Source organism: Lissotriton vulgaris, chromosome 2_2 (assembly GCF_964263255.1).
Source record: "Lissotriton vulgaris chromosome 2_2, aLisVul1.2, whole genome shotgun sequence".
In the NCBI taxonomy this organism is placed as follows: Eukaryota; Metazoa; Chordata; class Amphibia; order Caudata; family Salamandridae; genus Lissotriton; species Lissotriton vulgaris.
The window spans coordinates 209112952-209128674 of record NC_141688.1 but is presented as its reverse complement, the minus strand read 5'-3'; positions in this window follow the sequence as shown (position 1 = coordinate 209128674).

The window sequence follows — 15723 nt, the reverse complement described above, 5'->3', positions numbered from 1 at the left end:
CAAAATCTTCAAGTCTCTGGTAACTCCGCCTTGTCCCTTGAATGAAGCGGCCGATCCCCTAAAACGGTGCGAGGAGTTAGCCAATTTTTTTAGCTCAAAGGTTGCTACCATTTACTCCTCCTTCTGTGCGAAGGAAGCTACAAATGATCTTGGACACTCCATTGAGCTCACCACTCGATTGATCTCCTTACCTACTCTGGATGTTCTGACCTTGATAGATCATTCCACAGTAGAAAAACTTCTGCAGAATCTGAAATCAGGCTCTCCTGCGGACATTGCCCCGCCCTCTGCCCTAAAACAAGTTTCTGAGGTGGTAGTACCTATTATAAAGGATGTAATCAACTCCTCCCTTTCCACTGGAGTGGTTCCCCCACTGTGGAAACAGGCCAGAGTTAAAGCTCTTTTAAAAAAAGCCAATCTCGACCCTGATGACTGGTCAAACTACCGCCCTATCTCCCTGTTGCCAGGGATTAGTAAAATCACAGAAAAGCATGTCAATCTTGCCTTATCCGCCTTTATCGAGAACGAGGCTGTACTTCACCCTACTCAAACTGGCTTTAGAACAAAACAGGGCACTGAGACCGCCATGGTGGTGGTAGTGGAGGAAGCGAGGAAGATTGTAGATGCCGGAGGCTGCACTGCGGTGGTCCTTTTGGACCTCAGCGCAGCCTTCGATACGGTCAACCACTCCCTGTTGATCAGCCGCCTCGGCGAGACTGGCGTTTCCGGGGTTGCCCTTAAATGGCTTCAATCCTTCCTAGCAGAAAGATCATTCTCTGTCTTTGAAGGGGAGTATACCTCAAGACAGTTCCCCCTTCACTACGGCGTACCCCAGGGATCCTCATTAAGCCCCACTTTATTTAATATCTATATGAGGCCCTTGGCTGAGGTGGTGCTTCCCTGGGGAATAAAAGTGGTTACATACGCCGATGACACCCAGTTGGTGGTCTCACTCACTAGCTCTGAAGACGGGACCTCTGGACCAAACAATCTGTCCCCCTGTCTCACTAAGGTCTGTGAATGGATGGAAGCATCATTTTTGAAACTAAATGGGACTAAAACCGAGATCATGATCTTGGGTTACAAGGCTCCTCTGAACCTTAATCCATGGTGGCCGAGCTGCCTGGGTCCCCCTCCGACCCCAAAGAAACAAATCAAGAGTTTGGGAGTCTGGCTTGATCCCTCTCTCGGCTTTCAAGTGCAGGCAAAGAAGGTAGCTGCAACATGCTTTGGCTTGATTAGGACATTAAGGAAGGTTCTCAACTTCCTTCCTTCTGATTCCAGACGGCTCCTGGTGCAGTCCTTGATCATCTCTAGATTGGATTACTCCAATGCACTTTATCTTGGCGCACCGTTGGGCACTATCAAAATTCTGCAGTCAGTCCAGAACTGCGCTGCTCGACTTCTGGTCAAAGTCCCCAGACACAGCTTGGTTAAGCCTGCTCTGCGTGCTCTTCACTGGCTTCCGATTCAAGAGAGGATAGGTTTTAAGGCCATGTGTATGGTCTATAAATCCATCACAAACAACGGTCTAGATATTCTTTGCCCTCTCTTCTGCCCATACCGACCCTCCAGAACCCTTAGGTCCAGTGAACTCAATCTTCTGACAGTCCCTAGGATCAAGAGATCCCGTACGGCGGGTCGGCGGTTTTCCTTGCAAGCGGCCAAATTCTGGAATAACCTTCCTGAGAGCATTCGACTCCTACCGAACCATCTCATGTTCTGGAAACAACTAAAAACCTTTCTTTTCCGATGAGTGATGATGATGTGTTACCTGGGTCGAAGCGCTGGGATGCCCTAGGGTAGCCATGCGCTATACCAAGTGTATTTTCATTCATTCATTCATAGTTTCCTCTCCTCTTTTCAACTGCGTAATCAGTAGTCTACCTTCCCAGTCTTGCTGCATGTTCTCGATGGTTATGTTGGATTTGCTACTGATCAAAGTAACAACTCCTCTTTTTTTCCCCCACTGCTGGTGAGCAGGCTACTTGGCCTATCCAACTGGCTCTAAGTTTGCCTGCCTCCTACGTTGATATCCCCCTTTGTTTTGGCTAGGTAGTCTAGTGTTTTCTTCCTCTTGACCGGGTGATTGAGACCCTTGACGTTGAGTGACATGATCTTGAGGTCTGTTAGCAATGTTTTGCTACCTGGCTGTGTCATTTTTTGGAAATGTAGTGGGCTAAGTGCGATTTGGTTGTGAATGACCTATCTTTTGTTGAGGAGTGCCGTGCACTATCGCTGTCTTTAGGGTTTGCTTGCTCTAGTGCTGGGGACGATCTGTATAGTATATTGGCTACTCCGAAGACGTGGACGTGGACAAGACGTACGCGACGAAAAAGACATACATGACATACTGGACAAAATATCCTCCCCCACTGCTCTCCCCCCTCTACCCCCTCCCTCCCTCCCCATTTCCTGTGCTTCTTCGTGCTGTGGGTGTGCGACAGCAAGATCCTCCTCCTCCTGCCCAGACCCCGGGAAGGTTAACCCCTTATCTTGCTCGAGCTAGCTTATGGAAAAACAAATGTAAAGGATATTTAGTCGTAACGTGTGAGTCTCTGAGGTAGATTTGTTATAATGTTCAAGTTCAGTCTTAACGTGAGGTAGATGTACCTTTTCTTCATTGCTTGGTATCATTATTTTTATACACTTCTGTTTAAATTATCCTGTGTTCATCCACTGTCTGTTGCTGTGCTTGGTGAGGCGCTTCTTTTCCACCGTCGGCATTGAATCTTCCATTTCCTGCGTTGGTGGTCTTTGTAGATACCGTGAGAGTTCAGCGGGACCCTCGAATGTCATTGCGATTCCTTTGTTGTATATCCTGAATCTTGCAGGGCCCGTGAATGAGAAGGTGATATTTTCTTTCCTCAGCCTGTCTCTCTGGGCTAGGAAACATTTCCTGATGTCGACTGTCGGTTTTGAGTAATCCTGCGTTAGGATGATTTTGTGGCCATTCCATTCCAGGTTGGTTTTTTTTATCGCTACTCCGAATATAGCGTCCGTTTGGTGTGAGCGTAATGGTCCGTATATTATCGGCCTTGGGTTTGCTCTGTTAGTTTGTTTGATCGCTGGCACTCTATACGCCTTGTCCAGCTCGAATGGACCCTCGAACTTCAGATTGGTTAGCTTTGAGATGAGGTTTTGTATAAGCTCAATAACTGAGAAAGCTTTGTCTTCCTCACCTTCTGGTACTCCCAAGATCCTTATGTTGCCTTTCCTGTTACGGTCTTCGAATTCTGCTGCTTGTCTTCGGAGTTCTGTGGTCGCCTCGGCGATGTTTTCTATGGCTTTATATCACTAACCCTCTGTTCAACTGCTTCCAATTTGTTGTTTGCTACGTGGATGTCTGCTCTGATTGCTGCAAGTTCCAGTTCTATTGTAGTGTAGTTCCTATTTTCACAATAGGCTCTGCGCATTGGAATAACATAAACAGCAGTGTAGACGTAGGACTGAGGTCATCTAGGTCTCTACTGACGATGTTAAACTTAGTTTAGGTTTGCGCCAGCTAGCTCAGAGGTCACTAGAAACTTTCTTGAATGAATAGGGAGGGATGAACTTCCCTGGCTCAGACAAGAAGGGATTCAGTTTCTGACAACCGCATAAACATAACAACTTTGCTCCCTCAGAATAAGAGTGTATCTCTAGAGTCGTGTGAAAACAATAGGCAGCTATTTCACTCAGTCAACCGTGCATACTTAGTTTCACCAGAGTGCAGAGAAATAGAGAGACGGGCATTTTCAATAAAAGGTGTTATTTATTGAGCAGTCTTCTTTCTCATGCAAGAGAAATGAATTGCCACAATTGCAATGCTTATCATAAAGTAAAGTGCGTACAGTAAAAGTAGTATTATGAAATAATACTGTAAAAGCATTGATATGGTTTCTTAGACATATGATACTTTAAAATGGATAAAATATATACATACATAAAAACATTTGACTAACCTACTCAACTGGTGCTTCTAACTACGCCTACCCCGGTGTTCCTGACCTAAGCCTAATACTTGGGAAGGAGTAAGTAAGTAGCAGTTTAAGTTAAGTTGGTTAAGATTGTTTTCCAAGAATCTGTATCAAAAATTTTCTTAAGGGTTTAGTCAGCTCCGTACCTTGGTCTTAGAATGTGGGAGGTCTGGTATCTCTTTCCTCAGGACTCGATCTCCCAGCAACCCGCAAGGGTAGGGTGGAAACACCGGAGCTGGATTTTCTCGGCTGGAGAAAAAGACAGCGTCTCTCTCAGTGCGTCAAACAGGAGGGGCGGCTCCCGCGGACTCTCGCATCAGCTGGGCTCTCGGACAAGTAGATGGCCGCTCTGCTCCAAACCACCGTGTGTTTCCTTAAGGCAACTGTTGGTATATTTATACCTGAAAGGTGTCAGGTTTGACGTAAGGTTGGACATAAGACGTCACTAAGAACTAACAGTTCTTTCTGGACTTCAGGAGTTCTTGTTCAAATCAAAACAAAAGCAGGGGGGATTTTCCGGGCTGCTGGAGGCTTGGTTTGTTTATAGAACGCGTTGTGCTTTCTAGGAGTCGATGGGAATAGCCGTGCTGTGCTGTGGACTGCATGGGCTATTACTGAATATGGATATGATTCTTATGCCTTTATCAGGACATTATTGATTATAACCTCATAAGGACAAGAATCGGGAATATCGAATTAGGGTTCTAGATAGAAACACAACACCCACTCCACGGATTTATGCCTATCATTACTAAAAAACGTAGAAATAGTAAACATTTAACAATGCATGTGTGTTTTCCGCCCCACCCCAAAATACACATTTCGCATTTGAAATGATATATGGTAAATACACAAAAATGAGTACGCTTTCAAGCAGTGTCATCATTCAGATAAATGCATATATATATATCAGCTGAATGAATTGCGAAAATTACACATGAAATGGCTCTGAATACAGAAAAGAAGGTCGAGACCATTCCATCACATATTTATACAAAATGCAGTATATGTGTTAGAGGCTGAGGTAAAATATTGTCTCTAGTATCCTAAAAATAGAAGCTCTGTTCTCTAAGAATAGTTCTACTTTAAGCAGAGTACCATGTGCCAAAAAGAAAGGTAAATATTTTGGAAAATGGACAAAAAAAATTTCACTTTCAGGGGAAAAATAGTTCCAAATATTTTCTGTAGCTTTGTTTAAAAAAAACTGAAGGCCGAATTCAGAGTTCAGGAAACGCTGTGTGCTCATTGTTTTTTTAAGAGTTATTCTCGTTGACTGGAGAGAACATTATTTCAGACATACCCGCAAAAAATTGGTCTACAACATCAGGTGAAAGTTTGACCAAGTTCGAAAATACTGCAACTGTGCAGTTCTCTGCCTGATTGCTATCATCGATATTTGGATCAGTAATGCTCACAGAAGGTTGTACCTGTTTGGTGCTGCTTTCCTCTCGTACCTCACCGCCACCTACTCGTAGTGGTGAAGTCTCAACGAATGCCGTCATCAGAATCGGTAGCCGCTGGGGACAACACGATGCATGAGTCGTTACAGGACCTAGCAAAGTATCGATATCCATTGGTACTGCTGATTGTAGTGTAAGACAGACGTCCAACACGCATTCTTCTCCGCATAGCAGACATCGAAGCACAGGTATGATGCAATCTTGCCAGATCGGTCTGAATGAAAGAAACCAGGTTGTGCTCAGATCTCTTAGCCAGGCCAATCCGAGGACCTTAGTGATACGGTCTCGGTATCGTATTGCTAGGATCGTTTCTTCCATCGTTGCTAGAGTCTTGTCTGTGGATTGACTTGCCATATCGGTGCAGAAGGAGCAAAAATAAAATTCCTGCCACTAGTCCCAAGATTAAGGGTAGGCCGCCAAAGACAGAATGGACAAAATTCGGGAAGATGCCCAGAACTGTTTCAAAGGGTGCTAACAGTCCCGAAAAAACTGTCTTAAATACATGTGCGATGCCACTGGTATCAAACATGCTTAGGATTTGGCTTAACATTTCTACGAAATGCACGGGGCAATTTGTCGATAAAAGGGAATGTATCTCTGCCGATGTCCTTGCCACTTGCAGATCATACATTTCTTTCGATGATGTTAAAGGCACAGTTGTCTGTAAAAGAATGGACTTCATTCTGCTTAAAGTATCAATTCGAATAGAAGAGATATTCAACGAAGGCCATAACGCAGCCCCCATATCTGGATTGCTGTGTGGATACAATACTTGCATACAGCAAACAGCCCTGGAAGTTACAGTTGTCAGATAGGCTTTTCCTGGCAGCATGCCACAACAGCTGTGGTCACTTATTAAAACGTAATTGCTGTTAGAAAGTGGTCTAAAAATGGCTCTATCTGGCGTGCCATGCAGGTGACATGAAAGGTTATTTGAAGACCCTTCGCAGGCTCCATGCAAGTTAATACCTTGACACAGAAGTGTACCGCTTAGTGATTTTTTACAATTTTTACCACTAAGGAATACTTCCTTGTTCCCTTCACTATAACATCTGTGTGTATAAGGTAAATCCCAGATTGATTTGATGTATTCTTTACCCAACCTTTCATACTGGCCTGCAGGTATATACTCTTGGCAGTATTTAAACTGGAACGTTGCTATCGGAATTGTAATCGTTCCGTGTATTATCCATTCAATGAAAGGTCTCTCTGACATTGTCAATGGTAATATCTCAAGTTTTTCAATGCTCATAATCGGATAGTCTGCTCCTTTTTGTGCCAAACTGATTTGTTTATCAGTAAGGTTAAAGATACTGTTAGACCTGGCACCTTGGCGTGAGTTTCCCTTCCACTTTTTGCTGTTGTACCTCAGATGTTTTGCTGGGGTCCGCTACTCAGGGCACTGCGCCACGGCCAACCCGTGCCGCAGTGCAAGTGCTCCCTACTGAAAATTGTACATGTGATTGATTTGATTTGATTTGATTGATTTGATTTTTCTATTTGTATAGCGCGCGATTGCCCAAAGGCGTCTTGGCGCTGAGAATTCCCACTGGTTCATTAAAGATGTATAATTAGAGCTGTCTAGCGAAGAGCCATGTTTTAACTTCCTTTCTGAAGGATTTCAGGGATGGACTGGTTTTTATGTCTAGCGGTAGTTGGTTCCATATTTTTGCCGTCTGTACCAGGAAGCTTCTGCCGCCCCAGTTAGTTCTTCTGAATCTGGGTACCTTTATGAGTTTCATTTGCCCTGATCTTAAAAGTCTGTTTGGCACATATAATTGCAGATGTGTTTTTAGGAATTTTGATCCAGTTCCATTTGTTGCTTTATATGCCAAGCATAATGATTTAAATTGTATCCTGCTTGCTATTGGGAGCCAGTGCAAACTTTTTAGTTTATGGCTTACTTTTTCAAACTTTGGTATTTCCAGAATCAGCCTAGCTGCTGCGTTCTGCAGGCGTTGTAACTTAAGGAGGATTTTCTTCCTTGCTCCGGCATATAGGCCGTTTCCGTAGTCCAGTCTGGACAAGGCCAGTGCCGTTACCACTGTTTTGCGTGAGTCATACGGTATGTAAGGTAAAATCTTTTTAATCATTTTCAAGATGTACCAGAGTGATGAAGCTAGTTTGCTTGCTTGAGCATCAAAAGCAAGGTTGGTGTCTAACATTATCCCTAGGTTTTTCACCTTTTCCGACGACTCTGGGCATCTTCCCATGTCTGTAGGCCACCATAGAGGGGACCATATGTTTGTGTCTCCTCCTAGTATCAAGACTTCACTCTTATCGCCGTTTAATTTCAGGCAGTTCATTTTCATCCATTGGCTGATTTTTGTCATACAGCATTGGAATTTTTCTGCTGTGTCTTGTACCTCCTTACTTATTGACACCACAATTTGGGTGTCGTCGGCGTAGGATATAGGGGTGAAGTCGTTGTTCCTTATTATTTGAGCAAGTGGAGCTACATATAAATTAAAAAGAGTGGGGCTCATTGATGAGCCCTGTGGGACTCCGCATGGTAGGCTGAACAGATTAGATTTCGCTTCTCCTGACCCAACTGAAAAGGTTCTGTTCTTTAGGTACGAGGCTATAAGAGCACAGGTTGACTCATGTACGCTTGCTGTTTTTAGCCGCGTTATGAGGATTTCGTGGCTGACCGTATCGAAGGCCGCTGATAAATCGAGTAATATCAGTGCGGCCTTCGATCCATTATCCATTATTTTCCTGAGTTCCTCCACTGCTGTAATTAGGGCTGTCTCCGTCCCGTGGTCTGCCCGGAAACCAAATTGCGAATGGTCCAACCAATCTCCGTCCATTAGATGTTGAGATAGCTGTTTATTTAACAGCTTCTCCAGAACTTTGGCCGCAAACGGGATCCTGGCTATAGGTCTATAGTTGTTGGGATTTTCACAGTCTAGATTGGGTTTCTTTAACAATGGCCTGATGGATATCATTTTCCAGTCATCTGGGAAGATGTTGGTTTTGATAATTTTGGAAAATAATTTTTCCAAGACTAGGCTTAGTTCTATGGAACAGACCTGCATAATTCGGGGTGGACAGGGATCCATTGGGCTACCTGAGTTGGTGGTGAGGATTTCTTTCTGGATCTGCTCAGCTGTAGGAAGTGTAAATCTAAAGGTTGATGTTTGGTCTTGTTGGGTTACTGAATTTATTGAGTGTAATATATCCTTTTCCATGGATTCGTTGTTCTGATTTTTGAAGGAATCATATACTGATGAGACTTTATTAACGAAGAAGTCCCCTAGTATATTGCAGAAATCTGATGACAGTGTTTCTGGGTTATTGTTTTCGAACTTTGAAAGTTTTTTGACAGTGTCAAAAAGAGTTTTGCTGGAGTTTTTTGACTCATTAATCTTATTGGTGAAGTATTTACTTTTTTCTTCTATTATCAGTTTTTTATAACTGTTTAAGGTAACTTTATATTCTTGTCTAAGGTGGGCGTCGTAATTAGTTCTCCATTTTTTCTCCGCTCTTCTACACGTTTGTTTTTGTGTTTTTAGAGCTTCTGAGAACCATGGTTGTGATGGGGTTTTTCTTTTCAAGGTTACCTTTTTTTGGGGAACATTCGAATTGACTGCTCTGTCTATCCACTCATTGAATTGTTTACAGGCTGTGTTACTATTGTCATCAAACGTGGGATGAGATATTTGGAGTTTTTCTATGAATGCCTGTTTGTCAATTTTAGACCAGTCACGATAGGTTACTTGCTTAATGATTTCCACTGGTCTTTCAGTGTCCTTTTTAACTTCCAGCGTAAATCTTACTAGTTTGTGATCTGTCCATGGAATAGGGAGGGTGTCTATTTTATTTAGGTTCTGGCAAGATGTAAAAATACCGTCTAGCGTGTGTCCAGCATTATGAGTTTCTGAGTTGACTTTCTGTTCCAGGTCGAAGTTTGCCATTGCATCAATAAATGCCGTTATCTTGGGGTCTGATTTTTTCTCTAGGTGTAAATTAAAATCACCTAGGATAGTGTAATCGGGACATGTCACACTAGATTCAAGAAAAGGGCTTAGCAAGTCGATTAGGGGGGTTTTTGCACTAGGTGGTCTATATATTAGTATTCCATTAAAAGTGTAGTTATTTGTAATCTTTATTTGGAAGGTTAATATTTCGCAGTCTGAGGTGTTGCCTTTATCTGAGGTTTTAGTCCTAAAATCTTCTTTTGCTATGATCGCTAAACCTCCTCCTCGTTTTAATTTTCTGTCGACTCTGGAAAAAGTGTATCCTTCCGGAATAGCTAAGGCTAGGTCGGCATCTGATGCCTCGTCTGCCCATGTTTCGGTGACAAATAATATATCAATTTTTTGTCCATCTATTAATTCTAATATTTGTATATTATGTTTGACCATTGATCTTGTGTTGATCAGACCGATTTTCAAAATATAGTTTATATATTTCGGTATCCCGGTGTTATCCACATTTTCGAGGGGAAGAAAGTCGAGTGTGAATGGGCATGACAGACATTTTTTACCTTCTTTGTGTGGCTCTATCTGGGAGCATGTAAAGGTAGGTCTCCAACTTCTTAGTTCCTGGCTTGAGTATTTCCGTAGGCCTTTCTTGAAGTCAGTTTGGCCAGGGGATATGGCCCTGGGCCCGGTCTCGGCGCGGACGAGCGCAGACGAGCTTGCCTTGTGCGCGCCTTCGGCGCGAATTCGTCGCGCCCGCTGCGCTCGTCCGCTGCGCTTCCTATGCATGCACATATTTATGGGGTGGGAGGGGGCGTTGCCTCGAGGGGGGCGTGTCCCTCGATTCCTCGTGGCCGATGGCGGCTGCTCAGGGCTCCCACAGGCACTCCCTCTGAGCGCTATCTCCGCTCCAGGGATGCTTAAAGGTGGGGAGAGCAATGTAAACAAAGTCTTTAGACAGTCTTAAAAACAATTAAAATAATGTTTTTGACAAGTGTGCAAAATGAGCAATTCTAGCAGCGTTTCTCCCGGCTGTGCCTCAGGAGGGGTGTGGTATTCGTGTGCGCTCGTAAATCAGCACGCTTTTCTACCGTGATGAAAAGGGGGCGTGGCCTCGAGGGGGGCGTGTCCCTCGATTCCTCGTGGCCGATGGCCGCTGCTCAGGGCTCCCACAGGCACTCCCTCCGAGCGCTATCTCCGCTCCAGGGATGCTTAAAGGTGGGGAGAGCAATGTAAACAAAGTCTTTAGACAGTCTTAAAAACAATTAAAATAATGTTTTTGACAAGTGTGCAAAATGAGCAATTCTAGCAGCGTTTCTCCCGGCTGTGCCTCAGGAGGGGTGTGGTATTCGTGTGCGCTCGTAAATCAGCACGCTTTCTACCGTGATGAAAAGGGGGCGTGGCCTCGAGGGGGCGTGTCCCTCGATTCCTCGTGGCCGATGGCGGCTGCTCAGGGCTCCCACAGGCACTCCCTCTGAGCGCTATCTCCGTTCCAGGGATGCTTAAAGGTGGGGAGAGCAATGTAAACAAAGTCTTTAGACAGTCTTAAAAACAATTAAAATAATGTTTTTGACAAGTGTGCAAAATGAGCAATTCTAGCAGCGTTTCTCCCGGCTGTGCCTCAGGAGGGGTGTGGTATTCGTGTGCGCTCGTAAATCAGCGCGCTTTTCTACCGTGATGAAAAGGGGGCGTGGCCTCGAGGGGGGCGTGTCCCTCGATTCCTCGTGGCCGATGGCCGCTGCTCAGGGCTCCCACAGGCACTCCCTCTGAGCGCTATCTCCGCTCCAGGGATGCTTAAAGGTGGGGAGAGCAATGTAAACAAAGTCTTTAGACAGTCTTAAAAACAATAAAAATAATGTTTTTGACAAGTGTGCAAAATGAGCAATTCTAGCAGCGTTTCTCCCGGCTGTGCCTCAGGAGGGGTGTGGTATTCGTGTGCGCTCGTAAATCAGCACGCTTTTCTACCGTGATGAAAAGGGGGCGTGGCCTCGAGGGGGGCGTGTCCCTCGATTCCTCGTGGCCGATGGCGGCTGCTCAGGGCTCCCACAGGCACTCCCTCTGAGCGCTATCTCCGTTCCAGGGATGCTTAAAGGTGGGGAGAGCAATGTAAACAAAGTCTTTAGACAGTCTTAAAAACAATTAAAATAATGTTTTTGACAAGTGTGCAAAATGAGCAATTCTAGCAGCGTTTCTCCCGGCTGTGCCTCAGGAGGGGTGTGGTATTCGTGATTGATGTCCATGATTGGTTCATTGGATTTACTGTTAGTCCCTAGTAAAGTGCACCAGGAGTGCCAGGGCTTGTAAATGCCAATACTGCTAGTGGGCCTGCAGCGCTGGTTGCGCCACCCACAGAAGCAGCCTTAAAATGTGTCTAGGGTCTGCCATTGCAGAACCTGCGTGCAGTCTGGTACTGTCATGCTGGCTGGGCAAGTGCACCCACTTGCCAGCCCCTAAACCTTCCCTTAACTTCATATTAGTCACCACTATGGTAGGCCTGAGGGCAGGGTGCATTGTAAGTGTAAGGTAGGACAAGCGCTGATGTGTGTGGCATGTCCTAGTAGTGAATTACAACCAAATTCGTTTTTCACTATTGCAAGGCTACCTGCTTCCTTTAGGCCAGAATGGGCTGCTGGAATTGTTACACTCTATAATCCCAGCAGGCTCAGGGAACATGGTAGAGAGTCATGTTTAGTATGCCTGAACTCAGAATAATAAAATACTTCTTTTAGTAAAGTTTATTTTAATATCCTGGGTTTGCAAATGCTACTTTTAGAAAGTTAGCATTTGCTTGTCTAACTATTTCAGCCCACCTCTGCTCTTGTGTGTATCTGACTGTCTGGATGTGTGAGTGACAGGGCTGGGAGTTGACAGGTTGTGAATAGCAGGATGACACCTTAGTGGGTGGTGGGAGTTTCCCCTGAATGATGCATCAGGCTGTGCTCTGCCTCCACAATGCTTGCTCCGCCCCCCTGGGGAGCGACTGATGACTCAGCCTGCATCTGGCCCAGGAAGGACCGAAGCTTGTCAACAAAGTGCTCAAGCTGCCCCTGTCTTCACAATGCCGGCTCCGCCCCCTGGGGAGCGGCTGATGTGCCTGCCCTCACACTGAATGCAGAAGCAGAAGTACCCACCACAAGTGCTCAGGAGCTGAGAGCAGTTATGCAAAGGCCCCCCTGGCCTGTAAGAACAAAAGAAACTGGGTATAAAAGTAGGAGCCCTGCTCCTTGTAAATTAGATCCTGTTTGCGCTACAGAAGAAACTCTGCCCGAAGAGAAGGACCTGGAAGGACAAGGGGGAGTGCTGTCTCTGGCCTGTGTCTGGTGCCTTGCTGCAGAAGGAGAGGAAAAGAAGAGACTACAAGAGACTTTTGCTTTTTGAACTTTGTGCCAAACTCTGCTGAAAGATCTCCAAGGGCTTGCCTGTGAACTTGCCCCCTGACCAGCGCCCCAGGAACAGTGGGCGCTACCCCTCTGAAGGAAGCTGCTGCTGGCGTGTGCTGTGTGTCTCTACAGCGCCGAGTGAAGGAGACTTGAGAGCGCTGTGCCCGCCGCCACGCTCTCTGACAATTCGTGCAGCCGTGTCCCTCCCCCGACCACCGTGACTGTGGCCTGCTCGTGTGCCAGCTCCAAAGTGAAGACCAGCCCCAGGCTGATCCGAGCGCCGTGACTGTCCGCGCCGTGCCGCGCTAACAAAGGAAAGGGAGGACCTGCCCGGTCCAAGCATCGCCGCCTGTGTGCCCCGAGGTACAGGCTGCCCCATAAAGACCGGCACTGCCAAGATTGTGCCCTCGCAACTCGGGCGCTGAGACCCCCTGGCCCCCGCAGCTTGGAAGTGACTCGCTGCCGGGCCGCGCCTGATCCGTACACCGTGCTTCGTGAAGTGCACCCCCCCTCAGCCCCGCCTGCTGCAGCCTCTCCCCTTCGGAGAAAGAAGTGAACCTCTGTCAGGAGAGCCTGCGTCCTCATCGAGCACCGCCGCCCGTCCGGGAAGCAACGCTACGTGGGACAGCTCCCCTTGAAGCCGTCCGCTTCAGAAGCCCAAGGTACTGTGCTCTTTGTCCTCACGGTGCGAGCGTCCTGCAACCTGAGCTCGCACCGCGCTGCCTGCTTCATAGCGCGAGCCGCCTCTGAAACCGAGGCTCGCACTGCTCTTGGTCCTCGAGGCCCACGCGGGAAGCGTGAGCTTTGGCCGGCCGGACCCGATCTCCTCTCTGAAGCGAGCGGAGACAGCGGAAAGCGCATTGAGGCGCTACAAGACACTGAACCTTGTTGAACCTGGGCAGAAGGCCCAAAAGATTGCTTATTGCTAAAGAAAGAACTGTGGCAACTTGAAACAAAGTACACTGGAACCGTTTTTAAAGTGAACCAAGAATGTATTTACAAGCCTCCTTGAAATTATATAAAGAATATATATTTTTACAAAATACAGTTTGGTGTGATTGTGTGGTGGGTTGGTTGTGATGGTATAATATTGCAAATGTTTAACCCTATGTGCCCCAGAGATTAGCCTAAGACTGCTTAAGCCACACTACCTAGAGGGTAAGCAGAGGTTGTCTTGAAGGTAACCCTCAGCCCTGACGAGGAAGAGAGAGTCCCTGCTTGTCGCCAGTGCTGGACTGCGCCAACTAGAGATTCCCCCCTCCTACAGATACCGAATAATGACGTTGTGTTGATTAAACTATATGGTACGTAGCCTGAACGCAGATTTTGCAACGTCCAACCAAGCTGTACAATAGAACGTAATTGAGACTGACCATGTTGTAACATTAGTAAGTCCTGCTCTATTATATCAAAAGCAGATGATACAATGCTGTCCAGTGAATATATTCTGGAGGACAGAGTCGTTAACTCATTGTCAACTACAGAAAGTGATTTTTCCAAATTTATACGATCAATTTCTCGTATTTTTTCTGCTGTTTCAATTTGCATTACTTTCCAAGCTTCGTTGTACGCTGCGTATATACCGGCCACTATGAAACATTTTTAACGCCGTTTGCGTGGTCCCATTATGAAATCACGCAAGTCAGCACCGTCTTTAAGTAAAGTCAAGTGTTGCTTAATTTCAACCAGTGTGGATTTCTCTAGCCACTCAAGGCATAGTTTCCCTACACTGTGTGTTGTAACTATCCCTGGATGTTGTCTCTGGGAGTATCTAGGGTCTGGCCTGGTCATTTTGAACCCCTGTGTTTTGTTCAGGAATCTATCTTGACAGTTATTCGTGTCTGTTGGCCAGATCAACCACTTTTTCCAATCAGGATGTGTTCTGTTTTGGTGTAAAATATGGGATACCGCTATCTCCACATCTGTAGTGCTGTCACTATCAGTTATGGGTTTCGGAATAGACGGTGTATTTAAGGCTTTTATCGTAGCTAGGCCAAGACAAGTAGTTTGTTGAATTGTGTCATTCCAGAATATCATTTGATCTGGGATCATGTAGGCCCTAAATAAGGCTTCTAGGCCTTGTACTTGCCAATCTTTGGAACCCCAGATCGTTTTTGTTTCAATGGTGTTGCCAAAACCAAATGTAGACATTTTGTCATAAAAATTTTCAGAATAAATCAATTTAGTATTTGTCAACATTGTTTTCATTCCTGTCTTAAAAAACATTTTAAAAGAAAACGTTTCTGGATCACTGTTGTTAAACCCTGAGAAGTACTGGAATTTCTCATAAAATGTTTTCAAGCTGCCTTTTGGTGGAGTTGGACAGTGTTCCCATTGGTTATAAGATAAAACATTTCTAGGCTGAGCAGTTTTATCCTAATAGTGATCACCATACTGATTGTAACAGTATAACTCTTCATATTTCGATGAACCCTGTAAGTAATCATGTTCTGTAAATTTGGCTGACATTATTAAATCTGACATCATATTTAATATTTTCAAAGTCCCAATCATCAGAGAAGGCATTGGTGTCACAAAGTCACTTAATGAAACCTTAAACTGGTGTGGATATTTCAATAGCTCAACCGGGCCAAAAATGTCATAATCAGTTCTGTCCCATGCTACCCCACCGGGTGTTGGATTGGCTGAGATGTTTACAGATGTCAGTTCTCTTTTCTCGATGTGGGAGGATGTGTGAGGCTTCAGGACCAAGTTGATGTTCTGACTTACTGTGTCCATTGTACTATATTTTCCATCAATGAATTTTCCCAAACATAGAACCATGATGAGCCAAAGCAGGAGAGTAAGTACACCTAACACAATCCAAAATTCAATCCATGGTGAAATCAGATATGTTTCTTTTAGTTGGTGAAAAAGTTCAATTACTTTGTCTTTGAAAGTTTTTGTTGGAGGCTCGCTTGGATCTTCAGAGAAGTTGTCGAAATTGATGAAGTAGCCAGATGCAGTTCTGTCAATTGTTGGAATTTTTTCCGGGTTTTTA